This window comes from Papio anubis, chromosome 5, assembly GCF_008728515.1.
Source record: "Papio anubis isolate 15944 chromosome 5, Panubis1.0, whole genome shotgun sequence".
Classification (NCBI taxonomy): Eukaryota; Metazoa; Chordata; class Mammalia; order Primates; family Cercopithecidae; genus Papio; species Papio anubis.
The window spans coordinates 154,580,149-154,602,778 of NC_044980.1; the positions used below are offsets into that span (position 1 = coordinate 154,580,149).

The 22,630-nt window shown below is 36.0% G+C and overlaps 1 long non-coding RNA gene across 3 annotated transcripts in view; it reads right to left on the reverse strand.

The window, feature by feature from the left end:
• Positions 1–282: 282 nt before the first annotated feature.
• The window catches only part of LOC103885553, a 92,384-nt gene continuing 70,036 nt past the window's right edge, over positions 283–22,630 (reverse strand). The window contains exons 2-5 of one of the 3 annotated variants that reach the window (XR_648690.4): positions 18,728–18,784; positions 15,045–15,208; positions 13,960–14,064; positions 283–1,093 (exon numbers count right to left, since the gene is read on the reverse strand). This is a non-coding gene — a long non-coding RNA (uncharacterized LOC103885553). Of the gene's footprint in view, positions 1,094–10,258; positions 14,065–15,044; positions 15,209–18,727; positions 18,785–21,930; positions 22,028–22,630 lie in introns of those variants that run through there. The other 2 variants (XR_648692.4, XR_648687.4) reach the window with 2 other exon arrangements.

Genomic DNA, 22,630 nt, shown 5'->3' on the forward strand with positions numbered 1-22,630 from the left:
CAATCTCCACCTCCCAGGTTCAAGCGATTCTCCTGCCTCAGCCTCCTGAGTAGCTGGGACTACAGGCACATGCCACCTCATAAGTCCCCAGCTAATGCTGATGCTATTGGGTCCACGAAATACCACTGAGAAATTTACACGTAATATCAACATTACCCACCGTCCATGTTTATGGATTAATTGGTTTTATTTTAGAATTTAAATTAACAATCCATGTGCTTGAGCAAAGAGGAAAAACAAGTTTTAAATAATAAAGTATGGCCTTATTAGAGAAAGCATATACATTTTATTAGTAATGACAAGGAATTTAAAGTTTTATTAAAATAAATCTATGAGATTTTTGTTTCATTCAGTATATAATTGGCAATTATAATAAATTCCACCCACAAATGGAAAAGTGAATACAAACACAATAAAGAAATACAATTCAATAAGCCGGTTAAAACAGAGACTTTTTTACACAGAATAATATTCAAATATTTTTGAAAATTACTTTGTCCTTTAAAGAGGAAACTCAATTTCAGACACTATAAGTGAGACTATATTTTCCTCTCTACATTATTGCATAGCTATTTGTAGGTCAGCCAGAAACATTTGCTCCCACTGTTTGTAGCTGTATCTACTTTGTCTATTAGCTCTAGTGATTTGAGAGCAGGGAAATGTCCGTGAATAGTATGATTATTATAAATGTTTATAATCTTGAATGATGAAGAATATAATTTATGCTTAGAATAATCTCATTTTAGCAGATGGCAAATGTGCAAACAATAAATACTGCCTAGATGTTTATAATATTCAAAGTTGAAAAACCATATTGTTGAATATAAATTTGAATTTCTGGCATCACAATTATCTCCAGGTAAGGAGTATAATAAGAGTCTCTTCATAGTATTCTTGAGTACGTCTCTTTAACAAAGCTATTCAAATACAAAAAGATAAACACTTAAAATTGCTTTTTATGAATAATGGTGATTTTCTGTTCTCCAGTAGCCATATCTCTTCAGACTACCAGTGGGAGTTGGTAAATTGACATACGGAAACTGAATCCACATATTGGGAGGTCAGTTGTCCTCATCAATTCCCTTTATGGCCCCTGCAAAAATAGAAATAATAAAACATAATATACCAGAACTGTTTTCCAATTCAAACTGTTAAAGAAAGCTAAATATGGCATGAGAAGGACTCCGTTCTTCCATATTTGAGTCCTTGAGGATGAACTGTAACCTAGCTTAATAGACAAGATTGAAAACCTAATTTAGGAATAGGTATCCGTAACAATACCTGAGTTTTGGGCAATCCCAACGGCCATGGTTCAACCATTCATAGACTGTTAGGTGTTCAAACTGTGTTCAAATAAGGCAAATGTCAACCTGTAACCAATCCACCTGTTTCTGTACCTCACTGCTGATTTCTGTACTTCATTTCCCTTTGTCTATAAATCTTCCACCATGTGACTGTGCTGGAGTCTCTGTGAATCTGCTGTGATTCTGGGGGCTGCCCGATTCACAGATCATTCATTTCTCAATTAAACTCCTTTAAATTTAGTTCGGATGAAGTTTTTCTTTTATGAAATCTTAGGTAATAATCATTAAAGAATCAAGAATGTACTTTGATTCAAAAGCTATTTTCTTGAAGAAGGCACTATATGAAGGTAAGATTGGGGGGTGAGGAACATGGGGAGATGTTGGTCAAAGGGAACAATCTTTAAGTGTAAGATGAACACGTTCAGCGGATCTAATGAACAGCATAGGTAATTAATTTGATATGCGTCATTACACAAAGTATATCAAATCATCACATTGCATACCTTAAATCTATACAATCTCTATTTTTTCAATTAAATACTTCAAAATTAATTTAAATAAAGTTTTGATATGTGGTCCAAAAAAGGGGTCTTTATTTCCTTAACAAATTTTAGCTAATGACCAGAAAGAAGTTAAATATTGATGTACAATTATATCTCTGAACTCCATGTATCCTAAATATAAGTTGCTATCAGAAAATAAACTATTGTATGACAGGGATAACAATCACTATTAAAAGCTCACAATAATGTGTTGCTTTCTTAGTGTCAGGAATTACGCTACATATTATATATATATATTATTTAATTCTTATATTCCTATAAAGTAGGGATGACAATCTGCATTTTATGGATGAGAAAACTGAGGCTTAAAAATGTTATAAAACTTGCCCATTGTTATGTAGATATAAAGTGTCAAACCAGGCTTAGAAACAGAATTGAAACTAGGTCATTTTTTATGAGCTTAAATGGATTGAAAAGGTTATCTAGATTAATTCTTTTATTTTATAAATAAAATAAGAAGCCACAATAGATAAGCCCCCAGCTAAAGACAGATTCAGGATTATAATATACTAATACACATTTCTCAAATTCTAACAAGAAATAAAAGTGTGAATTGGCTCCTTTACATTAAACTTTTCACTGTGCTGTCTTAATTATTACACTTTATAGACAGAGAGAGGAACGGGGTGGGGTCAGGGGGAAGAGAGAGAGAGATTTAACCCAAGATGTAACTTTCAGGCTATAGGTACTGTAATAAATTAATTCATTGAATAGATACATGTCATGAATTGCTTATGTGTCAGGAAATGTTTTAGACACTAGGAATACAAATATGATTATAATTTGGGCTCTGTCTCTCAGAATACCTCTCCCCTTAAGAAAACACAGGTAGCATAATAGGCCAAAGAAGGTTCTTTGGGACACATATGAGCAGAACTATAGTGGGTTGAATGGTAGCCCCTCAAAATATATGTCCATGTTCTAATCTCGTAACCTGCAATGTGACCTTATTTGGAAAAAGGATGTTTGCAGATGTAATGAAGTTGAGGATTTTGAGATGAGATCATCCTGAATTATCTGGCCCTAAATTAAATGGCAAACCCTTAAAAGTCATTATCAGAAGGAAGAGAAAGATAACACAGACCGGAGACATCATACACAGAGGAGAAGGCCCTGAAGAGTGGAGTGATACAGCCATAGGAGATTCCTGATGCCACTAGAAGATGGAAGAAACAAGCAAGGCCCTCCCCATGGAGACTTCAGAGGGAGGCTTAACTGAGGGAGGCTTAACTTTTGACCAACACCTTACCTTTTGACCATTGGCCCCCAGAAAATTGAGAAAATAAATTTCTGTTGTTTTAAGCCAGGAAGTTGTGATAATTTGATACGACAGCCCTAAAAACAAATATAGGAACATATATGGATTTTCCTAGCCCTAGAAGAAAAGGTGTTCTAAGCAACAATTTTTGAAATAGATCTGTCATTAAGCTTCCTCTAATGTGGCAGTGACCTAAATAGCAACGGATATTTATGCTAAATGTCTGTATCAAGGAAGTTTCCTACAATAAGCAATTAAGATTTAAAACTTTGGGTCTGGCGTTGTGGCTCATGCCTGTAATCCCAGCATTTTGGGAGGCGGAGGTGGGTGGATCACTTGAGGTCAGGAGTTCAAGACCAGCCTTGCCAACATAGTGAAATCCCGCCTCTACTAAAATTCAAAAATTATCCAGGTGTGGTGGCAGGCATCTGTAATCACAGCTACTTGGGAGGGAGGCATAACAATCGCTTGAACCTGGGTGGAGAATGTTGCAGTGAGCCAAGATCATGCCACTGCACTCCAGCCTGGGCAACAGAGTGAGACTCCGTCTCAAAATAAATAAATAAATAAATAAATAAATAAATAAATAAATAAATATAAAACAACTTTGAATTTAAGAAATTTACTAATTATCTTATTTATTAAATAAGAGACTCTGAGTCTTGAAATACTAAAGTCTGTGACTATAAAACATGGTATATTTCTAAGATTTTCCCACTGTACTATATAATGGTTTAGCAATCTATTTAATGGTATTCAACAGCTCTTCCACATTTGGAACAAAATAATTAATTCTCACAAGTTTGAAAACATAAGGAAGTATTATTTATTAGAAGTTTAAACATTTAACAAGGGTGCAGCAGAAATAAAAGCACTATTTTCTTTATAAAACTGCATCTCACTGGGATAAAATATAATCTTTGGACCAAACTAGCACCATCATCATCCTACTCAACTTCATCATCCAAAAAGCCTACATTTACTAAAATACTAGGTCATGAATGGTGTTATATAAAAATACCAAAATACAAAAGTACTGTTTACTTGAAAGGAAAAAAGATGAAGGTTTAAAATGAACCCAAATGGATCATTTGTAAACATTTAAATACTAGGAATCAGAATCACTTATTTTCTGAATGAAAATTCGGGTTATGGAACTTGAAAAGTATACCCAGGCAAGTAACTTCACATCATAGATGAGGTCACTACATCACAGAGAAGTGAATTACCCAATTTGCACAGTCTATGGCAAAGGTGATGTCCGAAGTGTGATCTCAATTCTCTAGCCAATGCTATTTCCAAGATTCCTGCTTCACATGTTTATATCTAAAGAATGCATTACTATCAATGTTACCAAGACAAGTGAAGGATTTTTTGTAGGCGCTGGATTAGTGAGAAGAAGCAGCTTGAGATGGTCATTCTATTGTATGAACATCAATAAATTTCATATAATTATACTTCCCACACAAAGAGTAACCCAACTTAGATTTAATGATCACAAATTTTTTTTGTTGGCTTAAAAAATATGTTGTCTGAATAAGTAATATATTCTAACAGGTGGCATTAAGATATTACTAGATTCCTACCTCTACCCATTGAAAGCTTTTAGAAGGGTTTCGACTCAAAAGCCCTAGTCCTCCAATGCGCACCAGGCTATTATGAGATTATTTATTTAAACTGAACAGCTTTTCAAGTCGTACAGAGGCTTATAATTCTTTTATGCACTCTGGCAAAAGTAAAAGTTGCTATTCTAACAATAACCTTAACATTTAACCAAACTATACTTAAACTACACTTGTTATATTATAAATATTACACTCATCCATAGACACGATTAGGCTATTTTCCTCATGTAAGGTCAATTTACTAGAGCAGGTGGTAGGATGGACAGACTAAATTAAAAGAAATAAATTGCTCTTCCTTATTCTACTTATGTGTGGTGTTGAAAACAGTCAAACTCACAGAAGCAGAGGATAGAATGATGGTTGCCCAAGACTTGGTGTGAGGGTTGATGGAAATGAAGAATTGCTCCTCAATGGGTATAAAGTCTCTGTTTTGCAAGATGCATTCGTTCTAGAGACCTGCTGTACAACATAGTACCTATAGATAACAACACAATATTGCACACTGTAATATGTCTTAAAAGGATAGATCTCATGTAAAGTGTTCTTACAAAAACAATGCATGGAAATATTTTGGAGCTGATGAATATATTTAGTATCTTGGTTGTGGTGATGGTATCACTGGTATATGCATATGACTTAATTCATCAAGATATGTATGTTAAATGTGTACAATTTTATTTATTTATTTGTTTGTTTATTTATTTTGAGATGGAGTTTGGCTCTTGTCCCACAGGCTGGAGTGCACTGATGTGATCTTGGCTCACTGCCACCTCCGCCTCCCAGGTTCAAGGGATTATCCTGCCCCCATCTCCCAAGTAGCTGGGATTACAGGCACATGCCACAATGTCTGGCTAATTTTTGTATTTTTAGTAGAGACAAGGTTTTGCCACGTTGGCCAGGCTGGTCTCGAACTCCTGACCTCAAGTGATCTGCCTTCCTTGACCTCTGAAAGTGCTAGGATTATAGGCCTGAGCCACCATGCCCGGCCAAATGTGTACAATTTTTGTATATCAGTTATACTTTAACAAAGCTAGAACAGAATAAATGCCTTTTTTTTTTCTTTTGGGTAAAGGGATGGTTTCCGGTAATAATTTGAAATAGACTGTGCAAACAGTTAAGTCTCATGTAACTAATACCTACTTTATTTTCTTCTCCCGTTATCTTTGCCAGTGAGTCGTTAGTCATGAGCTTGTGACATAATTTAGAAGATGAGGTGAAGGTGAAGTTTCCTATTGGGCTATGGAAAAGATTTCTTATTTCCTTGAAGAGGCACAGAGGAAAAAGCAGGTTTTTTTCTCCTTGGATATGGTTGTGTAAGACTGTGTTTCCTAGAATTGCAGCAGCTATCTTGGGTCCCTGATAAGAAACTCACCTCAGGAGAAAACTGACAATGCAGATGTAGAAAGGGGTGATGGAAAGAACCTTAAGACCTTAATAACATAGATGATCTGCTGAATTAACCAACTGCATAGCTCTTCTACTCCTGGGTTTCTTGTTGGGTAAGATAACATATGCCCTTATTATTTAAGCCATTTTGATGTAAAAGATTTTTGGTAAAGCCAAAAGCTTTCTAAAAGATATCCAGAAGCAGATTACTGGGGCAATCAAGCAAAAAGGCAACCTTACCTAACAGATGAATGCTTTTAACACCCTTTTCTACTGCCTAACCTATTCCAGGTGTCTCTCATTCTCTAGACTCAGCGTCTCCCTCATGATTTTACATTAAGTTAGAGTTACTCATTGAAGATTATTTGCTTTTGTTTGATCAGGGCAGGATGTGTTTACAGCTGAAAATACAGAGATAATAAGTATTAAGTGTAAATGACTCCTGAAAAAAAAATCATAAAGAAGCAGGTTTTTCCACTCCAATCAGACAATACAGAGAATGCCACCTAGTATTGCTATTTGCATAGCAATATTCAGGCGACAGTTTATTGTCTAAATAGTTCAGACTCTCACGATTCAAGAACTCTGGTTTTTTTTTTTTGTATTGGCAAACTGTTTTCTCCAATTATTATACACCTCAAACATTTTAAAATGATGTTTATATATATAGGTGAATATTTATTTTGACATACTGTAGAATTTATATTTGAAATTTACATTCATTTTTGCAATGAGCAAGTGACCTAGATTTCTTTTTTAACTTGTACGAATTCAGTGACCCAATCTTCACTCACATTTACCTTTGCCTGCAGGGTCTTGTTTCACTCGTTTGATTGTAAGTTGAGAAACTGAGATAAGAAATTTTTATGGTTTCATAACATGATTAAAAATTGTTTCGAGAACACTGTTTTTCATGTGAATTATGTAGAAGATGATGTTCCCTTTTGCAGAGATGGGTGGCATGAACGTCTCAGTATAGCCATAAATGTAAGTTTAGGCATAAAATATTAAACATTCACATCCAGCATTCCAGAATCAAGATACTTTATTACCTCAAAATTTTAGGTAGTTAATATGGTAGATAGTGTTGAAGAACTACTTGTTAACTTTCTTCAATATGGCCCAGTTGAATTAATAAAGTGACATTTTATTTGAAAGGTAAGCCGAATTTAGATACGATTATTCTTGCTTCTTTCGTATTATAATTTTATGTATTCCAATGGGAAATCGAGCTTTGTTTGAATGAGTAAAAATGAACTGAGGATTAAGCTATCTGTCTGGATAAGTGTTCAAATGCTTGGCAATAATGTAATGTGCTACACAGACCTCTTGTGTCCTTGTGATCTTTATAGGGGATCCATATGGTCAAGTCTATTTTTTTCTAAGGATACTAAGACCTTTTGTTTTGTTTCACTCAATTGACATTTGCATGGATGGGACAATAGCATTGTGGGTAAAACGTCTTGAACGTTAAAATAAACCAAGACACTCAAACCCAAAATTACAGTAATCATTATGTTATTTACCACCCAGCCATCACGGGAAAACAAAAACAAAAACAAAAACAAGTCAGTTGTACTTAACAGTATAGGCGATAAAGAGGTAAAACTATTGATTTTATTGAATCTCAACCATTTAGTCCACAACTCCTTGGTGTTCTGTATGATGAAATGGAAAGTATTGATAAAACACTTTTGCTGAAAGCTGAATGACTGTGTTATTTTAAGGAGAAGTTCTTAAATAATTGTATGAATTCTTATCTGGAGGCTTGTTTCACGGAATACCATCTTTACTTAAAAAACCACTGGCACTATCAAATTTGGGTATTGGCCAGACATTTTCTCAAAATGAATGAAGTCATCTGATCACTTTGAAAAAACAATGAATAGTATTTTTTGCCAGTAATAGGATTTGAGTAAAGATTTATATAACTCAGTGACTGAAACAACATTTTCTAAATGACTAGTGAATAATTTTTTAAATGTGTTTGGGTAAAATATCCATTCATGTCTCAGATGGACTATTGGATTTTATTGTAACACAGTAAGAAAATTTTATAAATAGAATTTCAGCTTCTATATCAACACTATCCTTTAAGAAACAATCATTTGTCAAATTTTTATGTAATATCAGATAATATTCATGATTATCTTAAAATAATATTTAACTATTTCTCTACTTTCAGGTACATATTTATTTGAGACCAGCTTTTATTCATATACTCAAACCAAAACAATGTATTGCAGCAGAATGAACAAGAATTAAATATAAGAATCTAGCTTTCTTCTATTAAGCTGGACATTAAGGAAATTTGCAAAAATATAAATCAATATCGCTCTTCTTACTTTTTTTTGTAAAAATAATTTTCATTAAAATATTATTTATTTTTGTATTTAATCACTTTATGTTTAAATAAAATGCATGTTTACCTTTTAAGTGTGTGTGTGTGTGTGTGTGAGTGACAGAGTCTCACTCTGTTGCCTAGGCTGGATGGAGTGCAGTGTTGTGATATCTTGGCTTACTGCAACCTCTGCTGCCTGAGTTCAAGTGATTCTCCTGCCTCAGTCTCCCAAGTAGCTGGGATTACACACGCGTGCCACCACGCCTGACTACTTTTTGTATTTTTAGTAGAGATGGGGTTTCACCATGTTGGCCAAGCTGATCTTGAACTCCTGACCTCAGGTGATCACCCAGCTCAGCCTCCCAAAATTATCTTTCAATTTTTAAAACAGCAAATACTGATAGGTACAAAAAATATACAAAAGTCTTTGAGGTCCTCAATAATTTATTATACTGCAAAAGGGCCTTGAAAATAAAATATTTGAGAACTAGTGGTATAAGGTAACAAATACCAGTTACTTAGATTATATGTTGTATTAGAGACATGCCCAGTACAAAAATAGACTATGGGGACTCCAGAGGGGGAAAGATGGAAAAAGGGGTAAGAGTTTAAAAATTACCCATTGGGTACAATATCTAGTATTTGAGTGATGGATACACTAGAAGCCCAACTCCCACAATTATGCATGTAATGCCCATGTAACAAACAAGCACATGTACATCGCTGAATGTAAAATAAAGTTCTAAAAAGACTGAAAAACAAAAAAAGATGAAAAACAAAAATGCTGAATACTGTCTCCAAAGTCTAAGAATGAGAAACTCTGTTTTCTTCCTTAGAATTTGCTACATGTTCCTATAGGTTTTATATAGGTTTTAAAGACATTGACCGGAAATTTTCTGGAGGTCTTTCATTCATATCTTTGGCAGCAGGGTGAAAATAACTCCAGCAGCTATTACTTATTTACCTAATGCACTGCCAGACACTCTGGTAAGTACTTCACATGCATGACCTCACTAACTCTTACAACTTTATGAGTTTAGAATTATTTAGGTTTGTTAGGAATATTTTGAAAAAAGAAAAAGGCAGAATTATTTTATCAGTTTTCATGTATCTTATATGAGAGAGAGAGACAAAGAGAACATTTTTCTCTAACTGTCAGACACTGTCTTAAGCACTGGAAATGTCAAAGTGAACAAGACAATACAGGTTCCTGATCTCATAGATGTTACATTCCGGTGGTTTAGACAAATGATAGAAATGTAATTAAATCATTAAGATAAGTACAACGAATAATATAAACCTATGTATAAATAGCACCTATGATGGTCAAGGATGATTTCGGTGGGAAATCAACATAAGTTCTGAGATATGAAAGCCAGCAACTGATAATATACATGAGCCGGAGAGAAAAGTGAGAGCAAAGGACCTGTGGCTGGGATACATTTGTTAAAATTCTAGAAGGGAAATGAAGTACACATAGCTGAAGTGTTGCGACTGAGATAGAGAACTGCAGGAGATGCTGGATATATACGCAGGGGCTATATGCTGGAGGGTGTTTTAGACCACAGCTGAAAGATTGGATTTAACGCTAAGTTTTATTAGAAGCCCTTATGCTAGTGAATAGGATGCTCTGCTGCTGTTTAAACATGAATTAAAAATTCATGTTCTTTCAACTCTGCCAATAACTGTAACAGCATAACTGTTTCAAAAGAGAGACAGAAAAAAAAAAAAAAAAAAAACCTAGAGTTGATTTTAAAATACGTAAGAATTGCTTTGTAGGAACAAAAATATTTGTACATCCTAGGTGGTTTTTAGAAGAAGGAAAGTAAAACCTATTTCTCTAAAGGGTAAGAGAAGTTAGAAAACCCAACAATGATCCTAGTGAGTCAATCAAGTGAAATTTCATTTTCGGGAACCAAAACAGTATACCTTCTCTTTGGGTATGTATTCACATGTGAGTTTTATTCATTTCCTATTGATTGACTAATGCCTGGGGGGAAATGGAAAAAATGTAGAAAATTGCAAGTAAAAATTTGGAATTTGCTGTGAACTTGTAATGGATATATAAAGAAAAACTGCAACCCAAATATTAGAAAGGGCCAATTGAATGAGAAATAGATAAAGCTGATGCTGGGCTTGGAAAATTAGACAACCATATATTTTTTTTAAGTTTAAACAAATAGTATTCTCCCACTCCCCAAGATAGGCTGAAAACTATAAATTGCAATACCTAAAACAGAGATTGCATAAAAATGGAATGAACTTTGTAAGGGGAATGTCAGAGAGTTGGCATACCAATTTTTTTTTACCAAGGAGCTTTAGCTGAACCCCCAAAAAAGGGAAAATTTTGTTTATAACAGATGAAGAAGATAGTTAAACCTCAGTAAATAGGTTTTGGCATTATAAGAGAGAAAACCCAGATTCACAGTTGATGAATACATAAACACTCTACTATACACACTTTAAAGAGACAATGAATAAAAAATATTCTTCCATCACAGAGAGTAATTATCACTCCAAAATATATTTTATAAATGTATTGACCCTTGAATTGAGGGAAAATGTATAAACACTCATATCTTTTAATGTTATGCTTGCTTTAATCTATCTCTATACTAAAGTAATAACTGAGGCATATTAAAAATAATTACTATTTTAAAATTTTAGAGATACATACTGTAGAAAATAAATGGAAAAGAGTTAGAGTCACTTGAACAATTTGACCATAAAGGCACAGGCTCTAATAAGAACCATTGGCAAGCTTCAGCCTTCTGGTGTGTTTTTGTTAAAAACAAAATAGAATCACTATTTCTAACTCAGGAGAAATTGTGTACACTCTGGTTTGTGGGCTTCCTTGGAATCAAAAGAAAAGCTGGCAACATTAGACCAACATTCTGCAGTAAAATAGGGTCTACTTCCCCTTCCAGATTGGGCATGAATGTCTCTGCTCTTTACGGTTCTTTCCCAACACCCCTGATGAGCCCCAACACCCTTGTTGGGCCCCAACACCCAGCACCCAGGTCTGGCTTCATTCATTGATACAATCTTTCTGAACCTTGCCGGCATTTGGAGCCCCTGAGTCTATAACGTTGGACAGATCTCAGTAGAAACTAAACACTTAGGATTTCTTATGCAGTGCCTTCTTCATATATCTGAGTATTTGACTCTTTATCTTTCTTATACTTGAGGAAATAACTACACATGTATATATGTATGTATGTTTGTATGTATGTATGTGTGTGTGTATTTGTCTCTCTCTCTCAGTACTTACAGCAGGAGAGAGAGAGAAAGAGAAACATAACTCACACATACTTATGTAGTTATCTCCTCAAATATTTAAATGTTCCCTTCTACACTCAGAACCTGGTGAAGACAGAGTAAAAAGCATAACAAAAAACAGCAACCACGTCCTTTGGTGCAGAAAAATTACAAGCCCATAGGTGATCTTGATTTTAAATGAAACTTCTCAATAACTTCTTATGGTACGGATGACATAATTTTTTAAAATAAGGGACAATTTCTCTATCTTGGAATCCCTCAGCCTTTTGGTACCTGTTTGCTTTTGCTGTTGCCAAAGGTTATTGGGACACAGCAGAAATGACAGATTGTCTGTAGACCGTAAGGCTGCTAGCAGCCCAAGGCAGTCCAGGCAACACCAGGGAGCAAACTTCTACAGACTGCCAGGCCCTGTGCTCTTTAATCAGGACTGCTAAATGATCCAGGTGGCATGAAGTTTGGGCACCTTAGAATAATGCAGAAAAAAATAAGCGAATATTCCCTTCCCAACTGTTCCATTTTGCTCTTCTTCACTCAATATAAAATATTTTGGGGCAAAGGAGACCTGTTTTTAAGGAGGAGTCAATTATCCTCTGTTCATCTATAAGAATACAAAGTAATTACAAACCTAAGAAAAAGCAAAACAAAACAACAACAACAACACAAGAAGAATCTGTTTATTAGACACAGAAAAGGGCAGAAATAGCCACAAGGCTAAAGATTTCTAAAGGCACTTCAAATAGAACATATGATTTTAACCTCTTATTGTACTTCAGATGATTGTTCCCTGCATGAACTAGGTCAAGTCTCTGGACTAATACTTGGCTCCCTCCGAATGCCTGCCTTAGGGGTACACTTCAGTCACCCCAATGTCTTTTGCAAACTCTAGAATTCCCATTTTAGGTTTATTTTTAATTCTTAGTACCTCCATTAAATTGAAGGTTTATCTTTCCTTATCCCCCTTACTCTCTTCACTGGCAACCAGGCTTTCATTTGCCTTGCCTGGTACCCACAGTCTTAGGTCCTATCTGCCCCTTACCACACCTGTCACTGGCTCTCAAGACTCTCTCTGGTCAAGTGGTTCACCAGAGAGATACGTATCAAACATAAAATGAACATCACATTAGAGGCAATGTTAATATGGCGTTGAGTCACTTTCAAACCAAGCTCTGATCAACAAGGACTATACTCTTAGTAGCAACAAAATTTTACTAAAACCATAAGAAAGGGAGTGAATAGAAGGGACAGAATGCACTGGTCAGTTCAGAGGCGAATGCACCCTCATGAGCTTGAAAATCAAGAAAAAATGCTCCTCCATCTACCCCAAATGGACAGGTAAAGCTTGAATAAGCAGTCCAGAAGTAGTGAGTATCCTGGGATGGAGAACAAAAAGACAAAGGTGCCAATTTAGAATCTACTGGGGCACATTGTGAGAACAATGAGGAAATGGTCTATTGAAGCCATTTTTTTCCAATAGGAGAGCAGTTGTGGAAACTAAGACCATGTTCTAAAATCACATGTCTTAATATATGCATTATTCCCATTCACAAAAAGATCTACTAAAGTGCAGTGCTTAGGAGTATGAATTGTACTTTAAAGAGACAAATTTGAAACATCCACTGACATTAGCTATTTGTGTGAACAAGGTTAAATCCTATGTCATGTCTATGCTTTATTTTCCTACTTTTTAGAATAGGAATTTATTATTTAGTTTCTAGACAGATTGGGTAAATTGAATGAGGTAATTCATGGAAAAATTAAATTAAATATCTTGCATATAGAATTATTCAATAATTATATCATTAATTACGCAATCATTTGATGTTTCTGAATCATCCATTTGGTTATATTTGCTGTGTTTGACACGAGTACTAGAAGTATGAGTAATATTGAGTTCCTGGACTCATCATCTCATCATCTGTGAAGAAAGAGAGAAGTTAATCAATAGTTTTAATACCACATCATATGTAATGTATTGAAGGTAAATACAAAAGGCCTCACCCTGATGCAGTGGAGTGAGTAACACCTGAGGCCAAAGGGTTTGCAGTGCTGAGGAGCAATACCTGATTCAGGACTAGGAGGTTAGATGGGTTTTCCACAACACGGAAGTAGGAACTGACAAAACAGAAAGGATCTTCCAAGAAGAAGGAATCATAAGTACCAAGGTCTCCCAAATAGTTCAAATTGACTTAGCCAAATGGTTCACCTGGAGCACACCTGGCCAGGACAGGAGATAAGGTTGGAGAGTTTCCCAAGGACCTGACATTCGTTCAAGACCGGTTTAAGTAGTGACGGTGGAGGTTGTTACTTTCTGCGTGAAAATCACAAGAAAAAAAGAAGGAAGGCAAGTGACTTCATAGAGTCTGTTATGATGATTAAAAGCATTGGCTTTGGAGAAAGGGAGACTTTGCATTTTAAACACGGTTGTTACCTTCATAGTTTCAGGTAAGTTAACTGGTGCAAATCTCATCTTCCTTATTTGTGAAATGGGGACATTTTCCTCATGGAATTACAATGGTGATTGAATAAGGTAATGTTAACAAAGCAATTAGCTCAGTGCCTGGCCTATAACACAGATTCTATATTTGCTAGCCCCACTTACCACTGATTATTTTATTAATGGAAAAGGCTTTGTTAGAGAAGTCACAATGAAAGGGGTGGCCCTTTATAACATGTGGCCCTACTCCTGTAAACATAGCTGGTTTTACCAAAGCTTCAAAACTAACACAAAATTCTTTTAAGTAATTTGAAAGTTGAGTGGCTTAAACGTTATGCTTGAACTAAGATATCACAAAGGAAATATGAGATAACACTTATTAGTTTCTCACTATGTGTCAGGTATGTAGTTACTATGTTATCCAATTATCAACCATACTTTACAAAGTTAAAAAGAGAAGAATTAAGTAAATTAGGCAAGTCATCATAAATAATCAGTAATTTATTAATTCAGTGTTTGATTTAAAAGGAAAATCTGAATTGCATTATGTAAGCTGAAAGCTCTTATCTAGAAAATCAGAAAAAAATGTAAATTTTAGTGTTGATTGATTAGTGGTAATATTGGACAAGCTCTTTTACCCTCTCCAGCCCTTGACTTCCACATCTGTAAAGTGAATAGATATGTTTGAGGCATGCTAAAAATTTTATGTTTCTATAATTTTATATTAGCTTTCTATAGATGTATCAGTCAAGCTGGCCTTTTCTACAACTTCTTGGGAAATTTCTGAAACAATTTAATTCAAAAAGCTACTAGGAGTTAATGCATTATCCCATCATAGAATGAAAAATTCCTACCGTTCTTATTCGTACTCCTGACTTCTTTTCCCAGGCAGGCATTACAAATCAATCACCACACTCATTCATGCCAAGACTGGATGAGGCCTGATTATCCCAGTGAAGTCAGAAATGACAGATGAAGTGAAACTTATTTGTCAAGACATCTGCATAGTGATGAAAATCTAGCAAGAAAAAAAAAAAAACTCTAGATTTCACAAGAACCATTTTGAATACAAAGTTTGCTATGCTGAGGTCAAAATACTCTCGTTATTTTTTTTACAACTCCTTGAATTCTGCCTGCCATCAATGAAATCAAGCACCATGTAATTCCTACAGCCTTTCCAGTTATCTAGCCTAACATTAATACCTCTCATTTTGTTTAGTAACCAGAGGACGGGCTTCCTGCACCTTGATTATATTCAATTTGGAGCATGATTATATAACGTATAGAGTTAAATGAGTTTTTCTTACATTTATTCATTCGTTATTCAATAAATATTAGCTAATTTGTTTTTATAGATGAGGCAGTGATCTAGGCACTATAAATAAAATATGACGATGACAGACACAGATTCTACAGTTGAAGTTCCTTTTTCACAATAGATAGGCAAAAACTGTAAAATGATATTAGCAGGTTATAGGAACACAGAGTAGGAGTGTATGAGGCATAAAGGAAGTCTTCCTGAAAAACATGAAGTTGAGTTCTAGAGGATGTTTAGTAATTAGAGAAATACAGATAAAAGCAATATGGTTCCATGATAAGGGGACATGAGGAACAAATGTCTAGAGCCAAATGAAAGGATGATAAATTAGTGAAGGAGGGAGAATTCAGTAAGTCTCAGGTACAAGGTGAAAAATGGTAAGAGATAAAGTTGAAGAGCAATAGAGGGATCTATTAATAAATGTTGTTGGAAACAATCAAATTCAACTATGGATAACTTTTTAGAAATAAAATAATTTAAACTGACTGATGTGGTTTGACTATGGGCTGGGCCCAGGCCCCCCTTGCTATGTGCAGTCTAATGACTTGGTGCTCTGCATCGCAGCTACTCTAGCAGGGGCTTAAAGGGGCCAAGATACAACTCAGGCCATGGCTCCAGAGGGTGCAAGCCCCAATCCTTGTTAGCTTCTTCATGGTGTTGAGCCTGCAGGTGCACAGAAGTCAAGAATTGAAGTCTAGGAACCTTCACCTGGATTTCAGAGGAGATACGGAAATGCTTGGATGTCCAGGTAGAAGTTTGCTGCAGGGGGGCACTCCTCATGGCAAACCTCTGCTATGGCAGTGAGGAAGGGAAATGTCAAGTTGCAGTCCCCACACAGAGTCCCTACTGGGGCACCTCCTAGTGGAGCTGTGAGAGAGGGCCACCATCCTCCAGACCCTAGAATGGTTGATCCACTGACAGCTTGCACCATGAACCTGGAAAAGCCGCAGACACTCAATACCAGCCTGTGAAAGGAGCCAGAAGGGAGGCTGTATCCTGCAAAGCCACATGGGTGGAGCTGCCCAAGACTATGGGATCATACTTTTTGCATCAGCGTGACTTGGATGTGAGACATGGAGTCAAATGAGATCATTCTGGAGCTCGAAGAGTTGACTGCCCTGCTGGATTTCGGACTTGTGTGGGGCCTGTACCCCTTTGTTTTGACCAATCTCTCCCATTTGGAATGGGTATATTTACCCAATGTCTGTACACTAATTGTATCTAGGAAGTAACTAACTTCCTTCTGATTTTACAGGCTTATAGGCGGATGGGACTTGCCTTGTGTCAGATGAGACTTTGGACTGTGGACTCTTGAGTTAATGATGAAATGAGTTAAGACTTTGGGGGACTGTTGGGAAGACATAATTGGTTTTTAAATGTGAGAGCATGAGATTTGAGAAGGTCCAGAGGTGGATTGATATGGTTTGGCAGTGTCTCCATCCATATCTCATCTTGAATTGTAGCTCCCATAATTCTCATGTGTTGTGGGAGGAACCCAGTGTGAGGTAATTGAGTCATGGGGCAGGTCTTTCCCATGCTGTTCTCGTGATTGTGAATAGCTTTCATGTGATCTGATGGTTTTATAAAGGGGAGTTCCCCTGCACATGTCCTCTTGCCTGCCACCATGTAAGACTTTTTTGCCTCCCTTTCAACCTCCGCCATGATTGTGAGGCCTCCCCAGCCACATGGAACTGTGAGTCAATTAAGCTTCCTTTCTTTATAAATTACCCAGTCTTGGGTATGTCTTTCTTAGCAGCATCGGAACGGACTAATACACTGGCTAAACCACATAATTCAAATAGAAGCTGTGTAGTCAGATCACAAGAAATGTAGAAACAAAGCAGTTCCCAGAGATCTCAGTAGCAGAGATTCATTACATCTTCATTAGGGCACAGTCATGGCATTGCACTGACTCGGTTCTGACCAACTTTAGTCCTTTCTGGCACTCTATTATGTATTCAATTCTTGGAAAAGATTGATTGATCTTGTTTGGTTCATGTCCTCATTCTCTAGAGCAACAGTGTTGCTGACAGTCCTAACAGAACATTATGAAACGGGAGAGGTAATTTCTTCTGAAACAAATATGCATAGGTGCACTATGTAGGCAAAAGGAGCTGCAAAGGACAAAGAGCAACAGACTCCAGACATGCATACCACATCATCATGAGAAATGTGGATGCTAAACTGAAGACAACAGAGTGACACTGGGCAATTCATACAGGAGAATGACATGAGCAGGTCTGCACTAAAGATAAACACAATGAGGTATGGATTATAGGTGGATCATCCTGAAGGCCTAAAGTTATAAAAGAGAGAGATTGTGGATGGAGATCTGAACAAGATAGTAGTAGGAGGAACAGAGAGAAGAAAACTGGTTCAAGAGATATTAACCTGTAGAAGGAAAAGGGCAAGGAGAAGCCATATGTATTAGAGCAGCTAGCATATTTTCAGGAACAAAGCAATAACTCAGCAAATATCTATTGATATGACATAAACACAGAACACTATGTCTTAGAAGGTGCTTAGTAAATTTTGGCACTTTTAGACATTCTATGCATTACAACACCTGAATTTTTTCAAATTGCTCTTATTTTCTTTACATAATTCATAAACATTTCTTTGCTCCCTCAATCTTCATAGTTGTATTGCCTAATTATAAGTAAGGATGTTTGCATTTTTAGGGAAAATGTAATTGTTTCATTTGAAGAAGAATCTTTAGGTGAGAATTAAATTGAACATTTAGAATAAATAGTTTCAAACATGCACATGTTGCTTAAAATGCAAGAAGATAGAAAACCTTGGTAGGTGGACGTGTAAGAGTAACTCTAATAAAATCTTCCAAATTTTACATTTGTTGATGATGATAGCCTTTACAATGCTCAGATTTCAGCTTTTTCCTCTTCTACAACTGTGACAAATGCAGAAGCATTTTTCACCCATTTTGAGAAAACAAAACAATTTTCTTAGCACACGGAATTTCACAGTAATTAATTGGAAGATATGGAAGTTAAGAAGATTTGATATAATCTGATTTGTGTGAATTAAATCATTTTAGTTGTTAAGCTTGTGTAATGGCAGCCCAAATTTTAGATAATTCCTTGTTTCTGGAACAAAGTAAGATGAGCATGGAAAAAAAAAAAAAAAAAAGATCACCAAAATGTGTGAAACAAAACCAAAAGAAAAACATTGTAGAAAAAAAGATTGCTTTAGCGTACCAACCTGAGTAGGGTTTTGGGAGTTACAGATGAAAATCTATAGTCATCGCCCTGTGCGCCACTGTTACAAAAGAAGAAAATGAGAAAGTAGAGTCAGGGCTCAGGAGAGTTGGAATTGAAATACAAATTAAATGTAATCATGGAGTGTATTACCACCTATGCACCTGCACAGCTCAAAAACCCATTTCAGCATAAACACAGCAACGGGCTGTTCCATCTGTAACAAGCTGGCCTCAAAAGGGAAAATAAAATGATCTATTTTCACAATTGAAGCGTACTCTTGAGTAAAGAAATGTGATTTTAAGGGCATAGTTGGCACAGCGTTGCAATTCAAATGAACTGTTCGTTTGAAAGAATATCATTGATCAATCTCCTTTTATTTTCCTTCCTCTCCTATCCCCTTGTCTTTTTGAACACTGGAAATATAAGATCAAAAATTTGAATTTGAAGGAAGAAAACATTAAAACAGAAATGATTCACAATTGATTGAAAATAAGTTTTCCAGTGATGATTTTAAGAACTGTGTATGTAATCATGTCCTATGCTCCAAAGTACAATTGCAATTATTTAGGAAAAAAAAAAATCACCATTTTCCAGTTACAACACCTAAATGGATTTTAATATGAACTCACATGCCTTGTGTATACATGGAGTTAATAACTGGTGAGCATCAAGCACTAGAGAATGATTATTTCTTCCACCCTCCCAGGGAAGTTTGAGGATCCTGAAACTTATATATTACATTATGTAACATATATATTACATATAATACACACACATATGTGTATATATGTGCATATATGTAGTCACATACATTCTAGATATATACAATAAAAAAGAAATTGTGGTGCAAAGGAATATTATTCAGACTTAAAAGATAAGAGGATACTTCCATTTGTGACAATATAGATGAACCTGGAGGACATTATGCAAAGTGAAATAAACCAAACACAGAAAGAAAAACACTGCATGACTTTATTTATATGTGGAATCTAAAAAATGATGAATACATAGAAATGGAGAGAGTAGAGAAGTAGTTATCAGTGTGAGGAGGAGAAAATGGGAAGAGGTAGGTCAACAGGTACAAATTGCAATTATGTAGGATGAACCTATCTGAAGACGCAATGTGCAACAAGAGAACTAAATTTCATATTATACTATATTCAAAAATACGTAAGTCAATAATAAAAAATCAATTTATGTATATATAATACAGTAAATAATTGTGTGTACCTTATACAACTACTTCAGAAATATTCTAGCTAAAAAAATCAAAATAGCCCTATGCTTAAAAAAAGTGAAAAAAATATTTTCACATATAACTGTGATGGTTAATACTGAGTGTCAAGTTGATCGAGTTGAGGGATGCAAAGTGTTAATCCTGGGTGTGTCTGTGTGGGTGTTGCCAAAAGAGATTAACATTTGGGTCAGTGGGCTGGAGAAGGCAGATCTGCCCTTAATCTGATATGCACAACCTAATCAGCTTCCAGGAAACATAAAGCAGGCAGAAAAACCTGAAAAAGGAGAGAGACAGGCCTAGCTTCCCAGATTACATCTTTCTCCCATGCAGGATGCTTCCTGCCCTCGAACATTGGACTCCAAGTTCTTCAGTTTTGGGACTCAGACTGGCTCTCCTTGTTCCTCAGTTTGCAGACAGCCTATTGTGGGACCTTGTAATCATGTAAATTAATACTTAATAAACTCCCATGTATATGTATATGATATGTATGTGATGTTCCTATATTTATATAAATGTTGGATTCATTGTTAAAAGACCAGATGGGTGTACAGGCTCCTGGACTACTATATATATATATTATATATATATATCATATATATATCATATCATATATATATCATATATATATGATCTATGTATATATCTTATTAGTTCTGTCCCTTTAAGAGAACCCTGACTAATAGAGTAACCATTTTCCACTAGTATTCCAATAGTATTTAGGCAGGCAGATACAGTATTCCACTAGTATTCCACTAGTATTTAGGCAGGTAAATACAGTAACCATTTTCTACTAGTACTCCACTAGTATTTAGGCAAGTAGATTAGGATATGTACTAATTAGTAGCAACACTTAAACAAGTGCAGTATTGCATTACTGAGAGAAAGCACCCTCATTGAAGGCATTGCTCTTTCTTTTTTTAAATTAAAATAAAGGAAAAAGAAATATGATTACTCGTATTCATGGGCTTTTTAGCAAGTTTGTTATATTTCTCACATTCTTGATATGTCTGTGATATAAAATATTTCCATTCCAACTGTACCTATATAGGTCACTCATTCATTCATTTGAACATGATTTTCAAGAGAAAGTATTCATTTAAATACTTCTTTGTCAGAAATATATCATTCTCATTGTCTTGAGAAACTGACCTTTTACAGGTCACCTAAAAATATGAAATTCTGTTTTACATGTGTAACTGAGTATTCAGGAAAAGCTTGGAAGTGAGTTCACTGGAGAGGTAAGTGACCACAAACCTTCATTTGTCTTGCGAGTATCTCCCTAGTGAACTGTAACTTGGCTTCTAATACAGCATAGTCACCGATGGCCATTACATTCAGCTTTTGACTTCTACGACCGGAGTGTGATTGCTAGTAATTATTCAGACTCGTGATCAGTGCAAGTAGTTTAGTTTATTTTTCCCCAGTACCAGCATGCCTACTGGTTGGTTTCACCTCATTCACTCTGATCCCTGGAAGTGCTTCCCACATTGGTGGGTTCAAGCACATTGCTGCAAGCTACCTAAATTCTTAAAGCCTGCCAATGGCCTGCAGTTAAAGCGTTACCACACACTAAAATGGTAAAAATAAATAATCATTCTTACATGTGGGATTTAAAGCTTCTGCAGGTGCTATATAATGCATCTCCTGTTTTAATGGCCTTGGAAATAAGGCATGGAATTGTCTGGATTTAAGATAGAAAAATCCAGTGAGGTGCTGCTGCCATCATCATACTGACTGACAGCCTGCTGTATTGACCACTCAGTAAAATGGGCTGAACTGACAGCAATGTGCTGGCCACAGAAGATGCTGTTCCTACAGCTGGATTCCTTGTTAAAAGACCAGATGATCATACAGGCTCCTGGACTACCCAGATTTGTATTGTTTAAGGAATGACCATATGTGTTGACTAACTATGGGAACAGATCCAAATATTTAGCAACAAGCTGATCGTATTGTCACACATGTACCTGCCCAAAGAGGGTTCCACATATAGAGGAAAAATCCTTTCTGCCAACAAAACCTGTGCATTCAGTTACATTTCCCTGGGATTGTGAAAGTCTGGAGACTCTTATGCATCCTAATAGTCCTCCTCCTCCTCCTCCTCCTTTCTTCTTCTTCTTCTTCTTCTTCTTCTTCTTCTTCTTCTTCTTCTTCTTCTTCTTCTTCTTCTTCTTCTTCTTCTTCTTCCTCTTCTTCTTCTTCTTCTTTGCTTCTTCTTCTTCTTCTTCTTCTATTTCTTCTTCTTCTCCTCCTCCTCCTCCTCCTCCCTCCTCTCCTCCTCCTCCTCCTCTTCTTCTTCCTTTTTTTTTTTTTTGAGATGAAGTTTCACTCTTGTTGCCCAGGCTGGAGTGCAATGGCATGATCTCGGCTCAGTGCAACCTCTGCCTCCCGGGTTCAAGCGATTCTCCTGCCTCAGCCTCCAGAGTAGTTGGGATTACAGGAATACACCACCATGCCCAGCTAATTTTGCATTTGTATTAGAGATGTGCTTTCTCCATGTTGGTCAGGCTGATCTCAAACTCCTGACCTCAAGTGATACATCTGCCTCTGCCTCCCGAAGTGCTGGGATTATAGGTGTGAGCCACCGTGCCCACCCTAGTCCTCTGCTTCTACGTGTCAAATTTAAACCATCACTGCCTGTGTTTCTGGTATTTGTCCCAGCAGCAT